Source organism: Gossypium arboreum, chromosome 3 (genome assembly GCF_025698485.1).
Source record: "Gossypium arboreum isolate Shixiya-1 chromosome 3, ASM2569848v2, whole genome shotgun sequence".
Taxonomy (NCBI): domain Eukaryota; kingdom Viridiplantae; phylum Streptophyta; class Magnoliopsida; order Malvales; family Malvaceae; genus Gossypium; species Gossypium arboreum.
The window spans coordinates 95,938,200-95,956,788 of record NC_069072.1 but is presented as its reverse complement, the minus strand read 5'-3'; the positions used below and the strand labels follow the sequence as shown (position 1 = coordinate 95,956,788).

The following is an 18,589-nucleotide window of genomic DNA, read 5'->3' as shown; positions in this document are numbered from 1 at the left end:
CAACCGAGGGTGGTCCTATACATGCCATATCCAAAACTCAACTAAAGGAGTACCAAAAAGGGCTTTGATAGTGTGGTTGACTTCAACTTCTATGATCCCGAATCCGATCGCTAACGAGCAAAATCTATAAGCAGAGAAACAAAGAAACGGAGTAAGCAATTTATGCTTAGTAAGTTTGAGCCATAATATACACACAACCAAAGCATAGCATTCAAGTAGCTAAACAATAATTCATATGCACAATTTCTCAAAGACATGCTTACTTCACAATCCCAACTCTTATATTCATACACAAATAACGGCCTAGTTAATGCCGATAGCTCATTTATCATTAGGCGAATATTCATACGCACTTACTCATAGTGTGCGAAGCACACACAAAACATACCTTGTTGTTGGGAATTTCACAAGTGCATTAACTGAAAATTTTCCAGCAAGTTCAAAGTTCTCGAATCACATACCTTGAGTTTATCCGGATATAGCTACTCGTTCAAACGCCTTGGGACATAGCCCGATTATGGTAACCCGCACAAAGGCCTTGGGACTTAACCGGATATCACAATTTGCACAATTGCCTTGGGCTTAGCCGGATATCATAACTCCCCAATTGCCTTGGGCTTAGCCCGATATCATAACTCACACAATTGCCTTGGGCTTAGCCCGATATCACTCGAACATTCATACACATCTTTGTTTCAATTTCATAACACAACTTTTATGCACAATTCACTTAGCAAAAATATCATTTCGGCTCAATGGCCACATACAAAGGCACAATTTGATTGCTTATTACTTCATTCAATCGAATCAAAGTCTAAGTTTCGATACTCGAAAACTTACCTCGGACGTGGTCGAACGATTTAACGGCTATTCGACGACTTTTCCTTCCCTTATCGGATTTAGCTCCCTTTGCTCTTGAGCTTAATTTAACAAATAAATTGGTTTTATCATTTGAGCATCGAAGAGAATTCAAGATACCTAGCCAATATATATGCTCATTAGGCATCAAAGTCGCATATGTATGAAATCACGAATCGAACTCAACACATTAGTTAATATTCCTCTTAGCGAATTTTCTAAGCCAAGAATAGGCATCAATATGCTTGCCTCTAACCGAATGCATGCACACCAATTTCCCCTCATGTGGCGAATATGCATGTCCATGTTGAGGCCAATTATGCACTTAATACCACACAAAACAGCATGCATTTTACTAACTAACGCATGACATATTGTAGCTCAATACACATCTCTCATGTACTTCATAACCAAACATCATCACAAGCAAATATATACCTTGAAATAGTATATATGTCATGCCAATACATCATGTGCAAACATGTATACACATATAGGTGCAAGGCCGAATCTCAAGGGGTTCATACCCATCCAAACACAAATTTTACCAATCAAGTAACAAGCATAAATCATGCTCATGAATGCACCATGGCGAATACATCGCAACCATACTCTTTCAACTTCGGTCATGGTTAAACAAAGAATTCAATGTCCTACTCAAGAATACTAAAAGAAATTTCAAGAGTAGTCAATCCATCATTACATGCATCATCAACAAGCTTCACATTTAGCATGCAATGGCTTTAACACAATATCAACCTTGGCCAAATACCATTTTTCATGGCATAGCAAGGATTTGAACCATGGCTAACATGCACATCAAGTTAGCAACCAAAACAAGCATGAATCTCATGACACAACCTCAACATACCTTAATCTTGATGCAAGTATAGCCAAATCTCCTTCTAGATCTCTTCTAAATTAAAAATGGAGCAAAATTTCCTTCCTTCTTAGAATTTTCAGCCCAAAGAAAATGAGAATGGATGAACCAAATTTTTTCTTTTCCTTTCTCTCAACTCACGGCCAAGGGGAAAGCATGGATGAGACCATTTTTTTCTTTCTTTGCCCATGCTCTTTATTTTATTATTTCACCCTAATGCACCAACAAAACATGTTTCATGACATGTTTTGCCCATCCACTCTTGCCATGGCGGCCACTTCATGTTGGGGGAAATTGACATGCAAATCCTTATTTTGCTTGCATGTTCAACTAGTCATCACACCTTTCCCCATCATACTTTCAAAGTTTACTACTAGGTCCTTTCTAATGAAATTCACATTTATAACTCTAAATCGAAACATCAAAATGTCACACATGAATTAACACATATTATAGGCATCAAAATAAATTATAAATTATTTTTATGCCTCGGTTTTGTGGTCCCGAAACCACCTCCCGACTAGGGTCAATTTTGGGCTGTCACAAGAATCGCGTAGCAAGGAGATAGTACACTTTAGGCATTCATCGGGTGTACAAGATAGCTCATCTAGTACCCGGATAGTGTTGTCCAACCAAAATTCAGCTTGCTCGGCATCGTCGCTATCCGTAGCTTTAAATTCAGTAGCCCCATGTTTTCGGATTCATCAGCTGGGGCTTATTTGACCTTATTTGGTCGATTCTGGGAGGCATTGTAGGTCTTGGGGTTGTGTTTGTTGGGAATGGAGGTTGTGGAGCAGTATTAGTTCGAATGTATTGGTTGAACCAATCATTCATCACGCTATATAAAGCTTGTCTAGCTTTATCATTTGGATTACTAGCATTAGGTTGAGAGTCCGCGCATGTCCCTTGTCTTGGAGCAGGCGCTACACTCTCAAGATCATCACTACCGCTTCGGTCGGGATCGGGATCCATTACTATAAATAAACACATTTGCAAATGTCGTAAATCACCACACTATCAAATAATCACATAAAATGGCATGTATAGCTAGACCCAAACGCATTACGGTAGTCCTAGAATCGACTAAACCGTAGCTCGATACCAATAAAATTGTAACACCCGTGCAGAGTCCATTACGAGTCGAACACAAGGTACACACAGACTTAACTTAATTATTTTCACATCCATAAAAAAAATTTTTCAGACAATTTCCAGACAAGCTGGTTACTGCATCACTGTCGCCTTAAAAATCATATCTTGAGTTTCAAAGCTCAAAAATCAGTTTCATAATTTTTCCCTGAAATTAGACTCATATTTCCATCTACATATTTTTTTCTAGAATTTTTGGTCAGGCCAATTAGTACAGTTTATTAGTTAAATTCTCCCCTATTACAGGGATCGACTACACTGACCTTCGAGCATTACGACTTGGATATCTCCCTGTACAGGGCTTAAATGCTGATACCGTTTGTTTCTATAGAAACTAAGCTCAAAGAGGAATCTATACATATATGGCATAACTCCTAATTATCTCTGGTTAATTTATAATGAATTTCCAAAGTCGGAACAGGGGATCCAGAAACCGTTCTGGCCCTGTTTCACGAGAACTTTAATATCTCTTAACATATAACTCATACGACCGTTTCGTTTCTTCCGTATGAAATTAGATTCATCAAGGTTCATTTAAATAATTTATTCACTATTTAATTCCATTCCTACAAATTTTAGTGATTTTTCAAATCCACACCACTACTGCTGTCAGCATCTGTTTTCAAGGTAAACTTTACCTATTTCGTGGTTTCCATGGACCAACTAGAGTTTCGTCATACATAGGTCCACATATAATCGTATTTAGCCATTCCAATGGCTGATCATTTGCCCAACACTTCCATTCCAGCCCATAGTCACATCATGAAACCATACATATATACATAAACACAAATGGTCTAATGCTATACTCCACTTTTACGAGCCATTTTCGCATGGCTGTACACACATGCATCACAAAACGTACTTGAAAAACAGCAAAGGGTAGTCCTACACATGCCATTTCAAAGCTCAACCAAAATTGTACCAAAAGGGGGCTTTGATAGTGGGAGACTTCGACTTCAAAAATCCAGTCCGATGGTGACGAGCCAAAATCTATAAAGCAGAGAACAAAGAAACGGAGTAAGCAATTTATGCTTAGTAAGTTTTGAGCAAGGATTCCAGCACAACAAAAGCATAGCATTCATATAGCTAAACGGATAATTTCATATGCACACATTCTCAATATCATACTTACTTCGCATTACCAACCCTTATGTTCATACACAAAGATCAACTTAGCCAAAGGCGGTAGCTCGTTTATCAACCGGCGAATACTTATTTGTAAGGGCTCAACTAATTCAAAGCACATACTGAAACATACCTCATTGCTGGAATTTTTGCGGCGTATTAACTGAAATTTTACAGCAAGATTGCTCATTCCCGAATCACGTACCTTGGATTTTATCCAGATATAGCGACTCACTCAAAAGCCTTGGGACATAGCCGGTTATAATAGCTCGCACAAATGCCTTGGGACTTAACCTGATTTGGGAACTCGCACAAATGCCTTTGGATCTTAGTCCGGATATGGTCACTTAGCACAAAGCCTTCGGGACTTAGCCCGGACATCATTCGAATAACCATGCACATTTAACACTAAATCATGACACATTCGCATTTCATTTTCATTAGCAAAACTCAAACACAATACACTTATCACTCTTGCAAATTTCGGCTCAATATCCACACACAAAGAGCATGATTTCGATTTGCTTAAAACATGATCTAATCCAATCATAATTTAAGCTCTATTACTCAAGAACTTACCTCGGATGTTGTCGAATGATTCCGATGGCTATTCGACCACTTTTTCCTTCCTTTTATCGGATTTAGCTCCCCTTTGCTCTTGAGCTTAATTTAACAAATAAATTGATTTAATCATTTGAGCATCGAAAGAGAATTCAAGGTACTTAGCCCACATATTTTCATTAGACATTAAAGTCACATATGTACGAAATCATGAATCAAACTCAACACATTAGTTAGTACTCTCCTTAGCCGAATTTTCCAAGCCAAGAATAGGCATCAATATGCTTGCCTCTAACCGAATGCATGCACACCAATCCCCCCTCATGTGGCCGAATATGCATGTCCATGTTGAGGCCAATTATACACATAATACCACACATAAACGGCATACATTTTACTAACTAACACATTCCATATTGTAACTCAATACACATCATTCATTTACTTCATAACCGAAACATCATCATATGAAAATATATACCTTGAGATAGTATATATGTCATACCAATACATCATGTGCAAACATATATATATATATATATATGCTAGAGCCGAATCTCAAAGTTGATTATAACTAAACATGAACATAAATCCAAAACACAAATCTTACTTACCATGCAATAAGCATAAATTATACTTATGGATGTACCATGGCCGAATACATCACAACACCATACCATTTCAATTTTGGTCATGGTTAAACAAAGAACTTAATGTCTCACTCAAAAATGCTAAAAAGAAAGTCCAAAAGCCATCAATCCACCATCACATGTATCATTAGCAAGCTTCATATTTAACATGCAATGGCATTAACACAAAATCCACCTTGGCCAAATACCACCCCCATGACATAGCAAGGATTTGAACCATGGCTAATAAGAACATCAAGTTAGCAACCAAAAACATGCATGAATCTCATGGCACAACATCAAACATACCTTAATCTTGACACAAGTATGGCCAAACCTCTTCCTAATCCTCTTCCAAACCAAACATGAAGCAAGAACTCCCTCCTTCTTCCTTAGAATTTTCGGCCAAGAGAGAATGAAAAGGATGAACAAATTTTTTTCTTTTCTTTTCTTCCACTCACGGCAATGGGGGGGATCACACACCTTCTTTCCTTTTTTTTTTCTTTCTTTATTACCCATGCTCATTTCTTTATTTATTCCAACATAAACCACTTTCACAACATGTTTCATGACATGTTTTGCCCATAATCCCTTGTCATGGCCAGTCACTAGCTATTAGGGGGGGAAATTTGACATGCAAGTCCTCCCTTTTGACTACATGCACTATTAGGTCCTTATAGATTAGCCTATCACTTTTCAAAAGTGTCACACAAGTCCTACTAACTGAATTCACATGCAATCGACTAAATCGAAGCTTGAAATTTTCACACATTCATAATTACATATTCTAGACAATAAATATTACGTTCAAACATTTCGGTGACTCGGTTTAGCGGTCCTGAAACCACTTCCCGACTAGGGTTAATTTTGGGCTGTCACATGGGTTAAATAATCACCTTTAATTTTGGATGTGCTGCCAGAATTGCGAGCTGGAAGAGTGATTGTTTCATCTCCCGCACGGAGTGTGAGTTCACCTGTGCCAACATCAATAATCGTTTTAGCAGTTGCTAAAAAGGGCCTTCCTAAAACTAAAGGAGTGTTGCTATCCTCCTCTATGTCTATAACAATGAAGTCAACGGGAAATATAAATTTATCAATTTTAACTAGCACATCTTCAATAATACCCCTAGGGAATCTTATAGTTTTATCTGCTAATTGAATGCTCATCCTAGTCTGTTTGGGTTTCTCGAGACCTAGTTGCTTAAACATTTTGTAGTGCATGATGTTAATACTAGCCCCAAAATCAGCTAATGCATTATTAACATCTAAACTAACAATTAAGCAAGGAATCGTAAAAATCCCTGGATCTTTTAGTTTGTTTGGTAGCTTATTTTGCTGAATAGCTGAGCACACTACGTTTAGCTCCATATGCGACGCCTCGTCCAACTTCTGCTTATTTGCTAAAAGTTCATTTTAAAAATTTCATAGCGTTTGGCATCTGCAATAGGGCTTCAATAAACGGTAAGTTAATGTGTAATTTTTTTAAGAGTTTAAGGAATTTACCAAATTGTTCATCTGAGCGGTCTTTCCTTGCCGCGTTGGGGTATGGCACACAAGGTTTATATTCGATGTTCATCGATTTGTTTGTATTGTGATCTACCTCACCTTGACCTTTGCTTACCACAGTTTCTTGCCTCGGTTCTGGCTTACGCTCAACAAAGCCTTCTTCATCTTCAATATTAATTGCGTTGAGCTGTTCCTTTGGGTTGGGTTCAGTATTACTTGGCAAGCTACCTTGTGGTCATTCGGAGATTAGTTTGGAAAGCTGGCCTATTTGAGTTTCGAGCACTTGGATTGACATTTGTTGATTTTTAAGTGCTGTCTCGGTGTACTGAAAATGGGTTTCTGACACCGATATAAACTATGAGAGCATCTCTTCAAGGTTCGACTTCTTTTCCTGTTGGTAAGGTGGTTGTTGAAAACCCGGAGGATGTTGTGATCTTTGATTTCCTTGACCGCCTCACGAGAAATTAGGGTTCCTTTAACTTGCATTGTAAGTGTTACTATATGGATTGTTTTGTGGTCGAGGATTATTACCCATGTAATTTAATTGCTCATTATCCATGTTGTGGCCATAAGGTTGGTATTCCGAATGGTTTGGTCCACCTCCACTTGCTTCACACTGCATTACTGGGTAAACCTGTGAAGAACTAAGAAAACCGTCAATCTTTTTATTTAGAAGTTCTACCTGGTTTGACAGCATAGTAACTAAATCGACGTTATAAATGCCTGCTACTTTAGTTGGATTAGTCCTCATGACTTGCCACTGATAGTTATTCAGTGACATCTCCTCTATAAACTCATAGGCATCTTCAGGTGTTTTATTGTTGATGGTTCCGCCAGCACCTGCATCAACCAATTGTCAAGTTGAAGGATTCAGGTCATTATGGAATGTTTGACCTGAAGCCAAAGCGGTAACCCATGGTAAGGGCACCTTCTCAGTAAGTCTTTGTATCTCTCCCATGCATCGTAAAGTGTTTCTAAGTCCATCTGCACAAATGAAGAGATATCATTACGTAATTTAGCCAACGAAAAGTATTTGAGTAAAAATTTTTCGGTTACTTGTTCCCAAGTAGTAATGGACCCTCGTGGTAACGAGTTCAACCACTGTTTAGCTTTATTCCTCAATGAAAAGGGAAACAACTGAAGACGTATGGCATCATCAGAAACGCCATTAATTTTAAATGTATCGCAAAATTCCAAAAAGTTTGTTAAGTGAGCGTTGGGATCTTCATCCTGCAAACCATCAAACTGAACAAACTGTTGTATCATTTGAATTGTGTTAGGTTTCAGTTCAAAAGTATTTGCAGCTACAGCAGGTCTAACTATGCTAGAATCAATTCCTGTTAAAGAAGGTTTAGCATAATCATACATGGTGTGTGGAGCAGGATTTTGATTAGCCGCAATTGCAGGAGGTAGCTGATTGTCTTGGTTTTCAGCCATCTCTTCGGTTGGGGTTTGAGTATCGTCTTCTTGCTCATTCTCTGTGTATCTTAAGCTTCGCTTTATTTCTTTTTGGTTTTTGCGTACCATGCGATCTATTTCTTCGTCAAAAACTAGTGGTCCTGACGGGTTTCTTCTAGTCATAAACTATAAAAACCTGCCAAGAGAAAGAAAAAGTAAATTAATAAATAACAATAATAATAAATTAAATTTCAAGAAAAATAAATGACTAAAGTAATAAAAATTGAGTGTTCCTAATATCTTAGTTCCCCGTCAACGGCGCCAAAAACTTGATCGCGAGATTTCGTGATAGGTTTTAAATATTTATAATTACTTGTTCTTGAACTAACTATTATCGCGATGTAGGCAAGTGTACCTATCGAACAGTAGTATAGTTTTAGCAAGACCGGATTGACGAACCCAAAGGAACTAAAAGTACTTGTAATGACTGTCTTTTTATTATCTAGCCTAAGAATAAAGATGTTTTTGTTTTAACTAACTAATTATCTAAACTAAGAACTCACATAGAATAGAACTGGGAAATTGCTTTTGGGAAAATCGATTGAATGAAGGCAATACCTAAGGAAAAATCTACCTAGACTGTACTTGTTATTCTGGCTCCGAATCGGACGATTTATTCATTTAACTTGTTCCGTAGAAATCCCTAAGTTATGTTATTATCCCTATTCAAGACTAATAACGTCTAATCCCTAGATTGAATAACCGAGACTTTTCTCTAATTAACACTCTAGGGTTTGATTAACTCGATCTATTGATCCCCTTATTAGGTTTCACCCTAATCCGAAAAAATCTTGTCACCCTATGTCTAGGCGCACAATCAACTCCTCTTAATTATGAAAGATGTACTCTTAGACAGGGTCTATTCCTTCTCTGAATAAGAGCTTATCTTGAATCAGTATCCTGAGATATCAAAAGAATAATTAAGAACACATAATTAAGAACAAGTTAAATATTTATCATACGATTCAAAAATTAATAACAAGATTCATCTTAGGTTTCATTCCCTTTAGGTATTTAGGGAATTTAGTTCATAACTAAATAAGAAAACATCTCAAAATAATAAATAATACAAAACATAAAGAAAACCCAAAACTCCTGAAGGGAAATTGAGGAGAGATCTTCAGTCTTGATGATGAATCCGGCTTCTGAGATGTATCAATTGGCTTTCTTGGGGTAATTCCTTGCCCCCTATCCTCTGTGTGTCTGTTTCTTCCTCCTCTAGGGTGTATTTATAGGCTTTGGAATGCCTAAAATCCCTCAAAATTAGCCTTTTCGGAATTGGACTCAACTTGGGCTTGCAGGGACACGCCCGTGTGCGATTACTTCAGGCCATGCTCGAGCCTGCCAAATTGACACGACCGTGTGGTCTGCCCGTATGAGGAGGTCCAGGCCATGTTGATTTCGTACTTTGGCCCATTTTCTCCATTTTTTGCCCGTTTCTCATTCCTTTCGCTCTCCTATGCTCTCCTAGGTATAAAACATGAAATTGAAACATTAGGAGCATCGAATTCACCAATTCTAATAGGAAATCATCCATAAAATGCATCAAACATGGGGGAAAAATATGTATAAATTATGGTTTATCATGAATCGATTTGAAATGTTAAGCTAAGTTTTAATCACTTTATGGATGAGTATTCTGGTTTCGGGTTCAATTATAGTTCAATTGTTAAATGATTAATTGAGTGGAAATTGGTCGAATATAGGTTCAGGAAGGCTTAGGGATCGTTTCAGCTTTAATCGAAACCAGGTGTGTATTTGATTGCACAGAAAATGGGGATTCTATGAAAGCTGAAAACCTCATTGTCGATGGCACACAAGCGTGTGGTCACCTGTGTAGTAGGCCGCGTGATGGACACGAGCATGTGTTCGACGAGGCCAGGCCGTGCGCACATGACACGACCGTGTGATAGCCAAGTAGGCTGTGTGCGACACACGAGCTAGACTGATTTGGGCCGTGTAGGCCACACGGGCGTATGATTCCACACAAGCGTGGAACACCCCCGTACCCGAGACCATCGCCAGAGTCAAGCACGAAGTGTTACTAAACTTAATTAATCAATTAAACAACTTATTACCAACCAGGCATGACAACCAAGCATATGCACATCACCAATATCAAACATAACATAAATAGCTAGATTTATAAGTCAGAATCATTAGCTCATTAAAGACCAATATATTTGGCCAAATAATAATAACACATGTTATAAAATTATGTCCTTATACATGCCACTCACTTGATAAATCTAGCATATGTGTTTATAATGTCAAGGTGTTGGCTTGATAGTGTGATGCTGCCTCCGACGGTCTCCAACCCTGAGCTAACCTAACAACACTAAAAGAAATGGAAAGGTGAGGGGTAAGCTTTATGCTTAGTAAGCTCACATGAAATAATAATAAGCAATTTACTAACATGATTCCCACAATAAAACTAACTCATTTGTACATTTACACATGTTCTGGTTAAGCTGTTTTCTTGAGTAATAGTCACTAAATCATTAATATTTAGAGTTACGGAACTCCAAATTAAGATCCATAAATTTTCCAAAAAACTAGACTCAAATATCTTTCCACCATAAAATTTTTAGAATTTTTAGTCCAGCCAATAAGTACAGTTTATTATTCAAAATCTCCCCTATTTTTCTATTTAACAGCTTCAACCTTTCTTCACTAAAATTTATTTATCTCATAGTAAAAACCTCGGATGATGTTCTTGTTGGTTTTTATTAAAAGTAGACTCATACAAGATTCTAGGAATATAAATTATACCCAAAAATTGTTTTTCTATAATTTTTAAGAATTTTTCCAAGTCAGAACAGGGGATCTCAAATTCATTCAGACACTGTCTCACAAGAATTCAAATATCACATCATATGGAATTCTTTTGCTTCCGCTGTTTCTTTTATGTGAAAATAGACTCAATAAACTTTAATTAAATATTTTATTTTAAATTTAATTCAACTTACACATTTTTTGGTAAATTTTCAAATTCATGCACTGCTGTTGTCCAACACTGTTTTACTACTAAAGTTCACTTTTACACAATTTCACTTAATCCCTTCCATTTTACCGAGGTTCGCTCAAATATCGAGCATATTGCTCATAAATTCAAATAAACATATACTTGCACTTGTTCATCACATAATCACTTTCACATTTATTTTCACTTAATCGATTTCCCGTTGAACTCATCAGAATAATAACAGATACACAATTGCCTGCACATTTTCTCATTTCCACACTTGTAGCCGAAGCAATCTGGTACGCATAGTAGCCTGCTCTTAGTACTACACATGTGACCAATTATCCGGTACATGTAGTAGCCTGCACTTAGTACTACACACGTGACCTAACCATCTGATACACGTAGTAACCTGCACTTAGTACTACACACGTGATCGAAGTTATCGTGCACGCATAGTAGCTTTGCACTTAGTACTACACATGCGACCAATTATCGGTACACGTAGTAGCTTGCACTTAATCTTGCACGTGACCTCACAATAGCTCATTGGTATCGTTTTTATTCAAGGTTCAACCGGAAATTTCTCACTTTTCAACATTTTACTAAATTGTCCGTAATCAATTTAAATTCATAATTTACATCAAATAATCATTTGATAGGCAGCCACATTTCATATGAAATCTAAATATATTAACATAAAAAGAATCGATAGATTATTTATATACGAACTTACTCGAAGTGTCGATCTCACTATCCATAGTACCAATTGTCCATTCATAGTATAATAAGACACAACTCAAATAGAAAATCATCTTTTAAGAATTTACATAACATAAATCACATATTTCATATATCACTTGTCATGTATCATCATTTTCTTGCATTTCATGTAACATTCTTTCATGTCATATTTCCACATCATAAACACCATTCCATCAACTTTTCCAATATATTAAATCATACGATATATGCAATAATAGTAAGAAATATAATTCAAACATAACATTGCATTATTATTATCATACAAACTTACCTCGATACAAAATATTAGCAATCGGGCCTATTCCTTGTAAACTTTGTTTTTCCCTCGATCACGACTTGAATCTCGTTTCTCTTGATCTATAATACCAAATTAATTTATTTAATACATACATTCATCAAAACAGCCTTTAATATGAACTTTGGAAAAATTACCATTTTGCCCCTAAACATTTGCATAATTACACTTTTGCCCCTAGGCTCAAGAATTAAACTTCATCCCTTATTCTTATGTTTTATGACATTCTGATCATTTTTCCCTTCTATGACAACATCAAATTCTCACTCTAACATGCACTTATGACTATTAGGTATTTTTACCGATTAAGCCCTTTTACTCGTTCTCACTTAAAACCGAGTAGCACAAGTTGTCTAACATAATTTAAAACCTCATATTCTATCATAAAACACCAAAATGCACAAATTTCACCTTTGGGTATTTTTCCAAATACGAACCCTAGGTTGAATTATTGCTAGCTTAAGTTTAATCAAGCTACCGGGATTCAAAAAACGTAAAGAACTTGAAAAACGGGGCTAGAACGGACTTACTATTGAGGTTGGAAAGCTTGAAAACCCTAGCCATGGCTTCCCCCATGCTAATTTCGGCCTCCATATGGAGAAGATGACCATTTTGTGTTATTTTTCCCATTTTATTTCATTTAATATACAAATGACCAAAATGCCCTTACTACAAAACTTTCATAAAAATTACATCCATGTCCAATTTTTGTCCACAAACTTCAAAATGGTCTAATTACCATTTAAGGACCTTTGATTTAAAAAATCATAACAATTAAACACTTCTAACATGTAAAACTCAACTTTTGCACTTTTTATAATTTAGTCCTTTTGACCAAATTGAGTGCCCAAACGTCAAAATTTTTGAACGAAATTTTCACGAAATCATTCCGTGAAATCGTAGACCATAAAAATATAATAAAAATAAAATTTTCCTCATCGAATTTGTGGTCCTGAAACCACTGTTCCGACTAAGCCCAAAATCAGGATGTTACATTTCTCCCCCCTTTACGGATTTTCGTCCCCGTAAATCTTACCAAAAAAAAGTGGTTTTGGTTTTTCAATTGGATTCCTCAATCCTATAATCGATGTTAAAGAACTTTCACTCAGGATAAACTTTTACTACCTCTCTCTTTAAATTTTACAAACAAAAGTCATAAGTGGTATTCACTTTACAATACTTTTTCTGAAACTTAATCTCTACTAAAAAGCTTATGTACTCAAAATTCCAATCCATACCATTATGTTACATATACATTCGCACCAGAATCTTTTCGGGTTCAAATAGCAAAACTAGTCAATTCATCTCGGCCTCATGTTCTTTATAATTTCACACAGTCCAATTTTTTGTCAATTCAACCCTCAGTTACTTTTTATTTCAAGCCTCTTCTGGCTTTCCAAAGAAATCATGATATGAAACTCGGATCTCAATCCGATTAGTGGAGATTAAAATTCCATGATATCTAACATTCATAAAGACATGAAATCCTATAAATCTGGTGAGTAGACATTTGGGTATACCAGCATAATTTTCATATCTCATAACGTTTAACAAAACTACATATTACTTTCCTCTTTCAAGGACAGGAACGACTCAGACAAGAAAATCCATATTAACCTTTTCTATTTCCATTCTAATTCCCAGACGGTAAAAATAATTCTGATGATTCTTGCTATACATCTTTAAACTTTCAACATTTCAAGAATTTGTACTCAAAGATAAACAATGATCGTTTCAGCATTTTTTTTATACCCAGATTATCTTCATATTATCAATATCAGATCTTCTTATTCTCAAGTATGCACATCTCATTAAGTTCTAGACATATACTCCATACAGATTGAACAATCAAGTCGACCTTATTTATCCGTAATTGATATTTCAAGAAATTCTCTCTTCTAGTCAATAGAACGATTCAACATACATCATTCCAAATTCACTCATCATGCTAATCGAAGACCATAACCAATGCATTAGCATAAGTAATACTGATACCTCAACTGAATACATTAACTTTGATTAACTTACTTGAAAAAGGAAATTCACCATACACATTGGGAGTTGAAAATTCACCATATTATCAGGATCAATTCAGAGGTATAGTCATATTTGTTCTTTATATACATCAATCACAAGCTGAAGGTCATGCTCTCAATGCAAGCCATGATCAACAAGTTACAAGATAAAATATCCAGAAAAACCAAGATAGAGAAATCTGAAACAGAAAAGCCAAGAATAAAGAAATCCAAGATAAAGAAATCCATGATACGAGAATCCAATTTACAGCACTACATCAGAAGACCGAGAACCATACTCATAAAAATATGAAAGTCCCCAATAGTTTTTTTTTTCAAAGAAAAGAAATCCAGAATAACATCATTCCAAACCGCTGACAACAAATACAACTGGAACTATATACTTCTCGTATATATATAAAATCAATCAGAGCAATGATCGGTAGAAATAGAACCATGGCACCATACACAATTTCTCATTGATTCCCAACAGGCGGTATATAACAAAATACCAGAGAAAAACAGAACCATGTAGATTATAATTCAATTAGACTAACAACACATTCATCTAACGTTAAGATCAGAGAACATTTCCTTATTTCGAACATTATTCCTTTAACTATTTCTACCATTCCAAATTCCATAATATTCCCTTCACTAAGAAAACCAGTTCATGGGGGAATTTCAATCAATATATTTCTCGACATCATACCAGGATAGATCGTTTTACCAAAATTAACTTTTCCGCTAACTGCGATGTTGCGAAAATTAAACAATCTTTCGTCAATTCGATATCTTTCTAGCTCATGTCTGTACTTATCAACCCATTCTCAATCTCTAATCATACTTATAACAATTCCATCATTGAACTCTTTGGTTTCTCACATGGAAACTCATTCAACATAAATCTCAGGAATTTCCCTTATAAAACACCACTTTGGTAAGGGGGAGGGGTCGTAGGGCCTCTGACTCAACTCTCATATACAAATGTAACACAGTTTTCATCATAGCAATCATATTTCAATCATGTCATTCATTTCGAGGAACTAACATTCATATTGATTTTACACTCACTTTTTAGTTATCTCATTTAAACAAGTGTACTTATATATGTATTTCAATGTTTCCTAGATAATATTACTTATTCATTCATTAAATCAGACAAGTCAAGCACATAATATCATATAAGGGCCAAACAAACATGGATAAGTATATCACAGTCTAAACTTTTATCTTACACATCATCATATACATATCATTCAATTATATATATATCAATCCAAGCAATTTAATACATTTACTCAAGTTATACGAGCTTACCAATCATAATCATCCCAACCAATATACATGAATATTCATCTTATCAATATTTTTGATAAGTTACTCAAACACATGCATTTGTTCAAATAAATCGATCATATACATCATGGAATTATCTATTAATCATGGATAAACTCATTTCACCATGTACACATTTCATGAATCCTCATTCGTACCTTTCCAATTTTTAGTTCGTCATGACTATACTTTACTCGAATATTTTAGCATCACATTCAACATGGTCGGTGCAGCTCGGTTGGAGAGTACCTTTGTCTAAACAAAGTGGCTCTTATACGCCTCGGGAGACATCACACTATCACGGATCGGTGACATGTATAGTTGGACTTTTACACATGCTATATTAGTCCGAGAACCGACAAACTATAGCTCTGATACCACTAAATGTAACACCCCCGTACCTGAGACCGTCTCCGGAGTCAAGCACGAAGTGTTACTATACTTAATTCATCAATTAAACAACTTAAACAACTTATTACCAACCATGCATGACAACCAAGCATATGCACATCACCAATATCAAACATAACATAAATAGCTAGATTTATAAGTCATAATCATTAGCTTACTAAAGACCAATATATTTGGCCAAATAATAATAACACATGTTATAAATTTAGGTCCCTATACATGCCACTCAGTTGATAAATCTAGCATATGTGTTTATCTTGTCAAGGTGTTGGCTTGATAGTGTGATCTTTGCCTCAAGCAGTCTCAACCCCGAGCTAACGACAACACTAAAAGAAATGGAAAGGAGGGGTAAGCTTTATGCTTAGTAAGCTCACATGAAATAATAATAAGCAATTTACTAACATGCTTCCCACAATAAAACTAACTCATTTGTACATTTACACATGTTCTGGTTAAGCTGTTTTCTTGAGTAATAGTCACTAAATCATTTATATTTAGAGTTACGGAACTCTAAATTAAGATCTGTAAATTTTCCCAAAAATTAGACTCATATATATTTCCATCAAAAAATTTTCAGAATTTTTAGTCCAGCAAATAAGTACAGTTTATTATTCAAAATCGCCCCTATTTTACTGTTTAACAGCTTCGACCTTTCTTCACTAAAATTTATTTATCTCATAGTACAAAACTCGGATGATGTTCTCGTTTGTTTTTATTAAAAGCAGACTCATCCAAGATTCTAGGAATATAAATTATACCCCAAAATTATTTTTCTATAATTTCGAACAATTTTTCCAATTCAGAATGAGGAAATCTCGAATTCATTCAAACACTATCTCACAAGAATTCAAATATCACATAATATGGAATTCTTTTGCTTCCCCTGTTTCTTTTATGTGAAAATAGACTCAATAAAATTTAATTACATATTTTATTTGAAATTTAATTCAACTTACACAATTTTTGGTAAATTTTCAAATTCATGCACTATTGCTGTCCAACACTGTTCTACTACTAAAGTTCACTTTTGCACAATTTCACTTAATCTCTTCCATTTTACCGAGGTTCGCTCAAATATCTAGCATATTGCTCATAAATTCAAATAAACATATACTTCCACCTGTTCATCACATAATCATTTTTGCATTTATTTTCACTTAATCGATTTCCCGTTGAACTCATCGGAATAATAACAGATACACAATTGCCTGCACATTTTCTCATTTCTACACTTGTAGCTAAAGCTATCTGGTACGCATAGTAGCCTGCACTTAGTACTACACATGCGACCAATTATCCGGTACACGTAGTAGCCTGCACTTAGTACTACACACTTGACCTAACCATCTGATACGCGTAGTAGCCTGCACTTAGTACTACACACGTGATCGAAGTTATCAGGTACGCATAGTAGCCTGCACTTAGTACTACACATGCGACCAATTATCTGGTACACGTAGTAGCCTGCACTTAGTACTACACACGTGACCTCACAATAGCTCATTGGTATTGTTTCTATTCCGAAGGTTCAACCGGGAAATTTCTCACTTTTCAACATTTTATTAAATTGTCCGTAATCAATTTAAATTCATAATTTACATCAAATAATTATTTGATAGGCAGCCACATTTCATATGAAATCAAAATATATTAACATTAAAAGAATCGATAGATTATTTATATCTGAACTTACTCGTAGTGTCGATATTACTATCCATAGTACCAATTGTCCATTCATAGTATAATAAGATACAATTCAAATAGAAAATTAGCTTTTAAGAATTTACATAACATAAATCACATATTTCATATATCACTTGTCATGTATCATCATTTTCTTGCACTTCATGTAACATTCTTTCATGTCATATTTCTACATCATAAACACCATTCCATCAACTTTTCCAATATATTAAATCATACAATATATGAAATAATAGTAAGAAATATAATTCAAACATAACATTGCATTATTATTATCATACAAACTTACCTCGATACAAAATATTAGCAATCGGGCTTATTCCTTGTAAACTTTGTTTTTCCCTCGATCACGACTTGAATCTCGTTTCTCTTGATCTATAATACCAAATTAATTTATTTAATACATACATTCATCAAAACAGCCTTTAATACGAACTTTGGAAAAATTACCATTTTGCCCCTAAACTTTTGCATGATTACACTTTTGCCCCTAGGCTCGGGAATTAAACTTCATCCATTATTCTTATGTTTTATGACATGCTGATCATTTTTCCCTTCTATGACAACATCAAATTCTCACTCTAACATGCACTTATGACTATTAGGTATTTTACCGATTAAGCCCTTTTACTCGTTTTCACTTAAAACCGAGTAGCACAAGTTGTCTAACATAATTTAAAACCTCATATTCTATCATAAAACACCAAAATACACAAATTTCACTTATGGGTATTTTTCCAAATACGAACCCTAGGTTGAATTATTGCTAGCATAAGCTTAATCAAGTCACCGGGATTCCAAAAACGTAAAGAACTTGAAAAACGGGGCTAGAATGGACTTACAATTGAGCTTGGAAAGCTTGAAAACCCTAGCCATGGCTTCCCCCATGCTAATTTCGGCCTCCATATGGAGAAGATGACCATTTTG

The 18,589-nt window shown here is 35.4% G+C and overlaps 1 non-coding gene across 1 annotated transcript; it reads left to right on the top strand.

Moving 5' to 3' along the window:
• The first annotated feature begins 7,621 nt into the window (after positions 1-7,621).
• LOC128290870 (small nucleolar RNA R71) lies at positions 7,622-7,728 on the top strand. Its single transcript, XR_008280652.1, has one exon. It is a non-coding gene; the product is annotated as a small nucleolar RNA R71 (small nucleolar RNA).
• Positions 7,729-18,589: the final 10,861 nt, after the last annotated feature.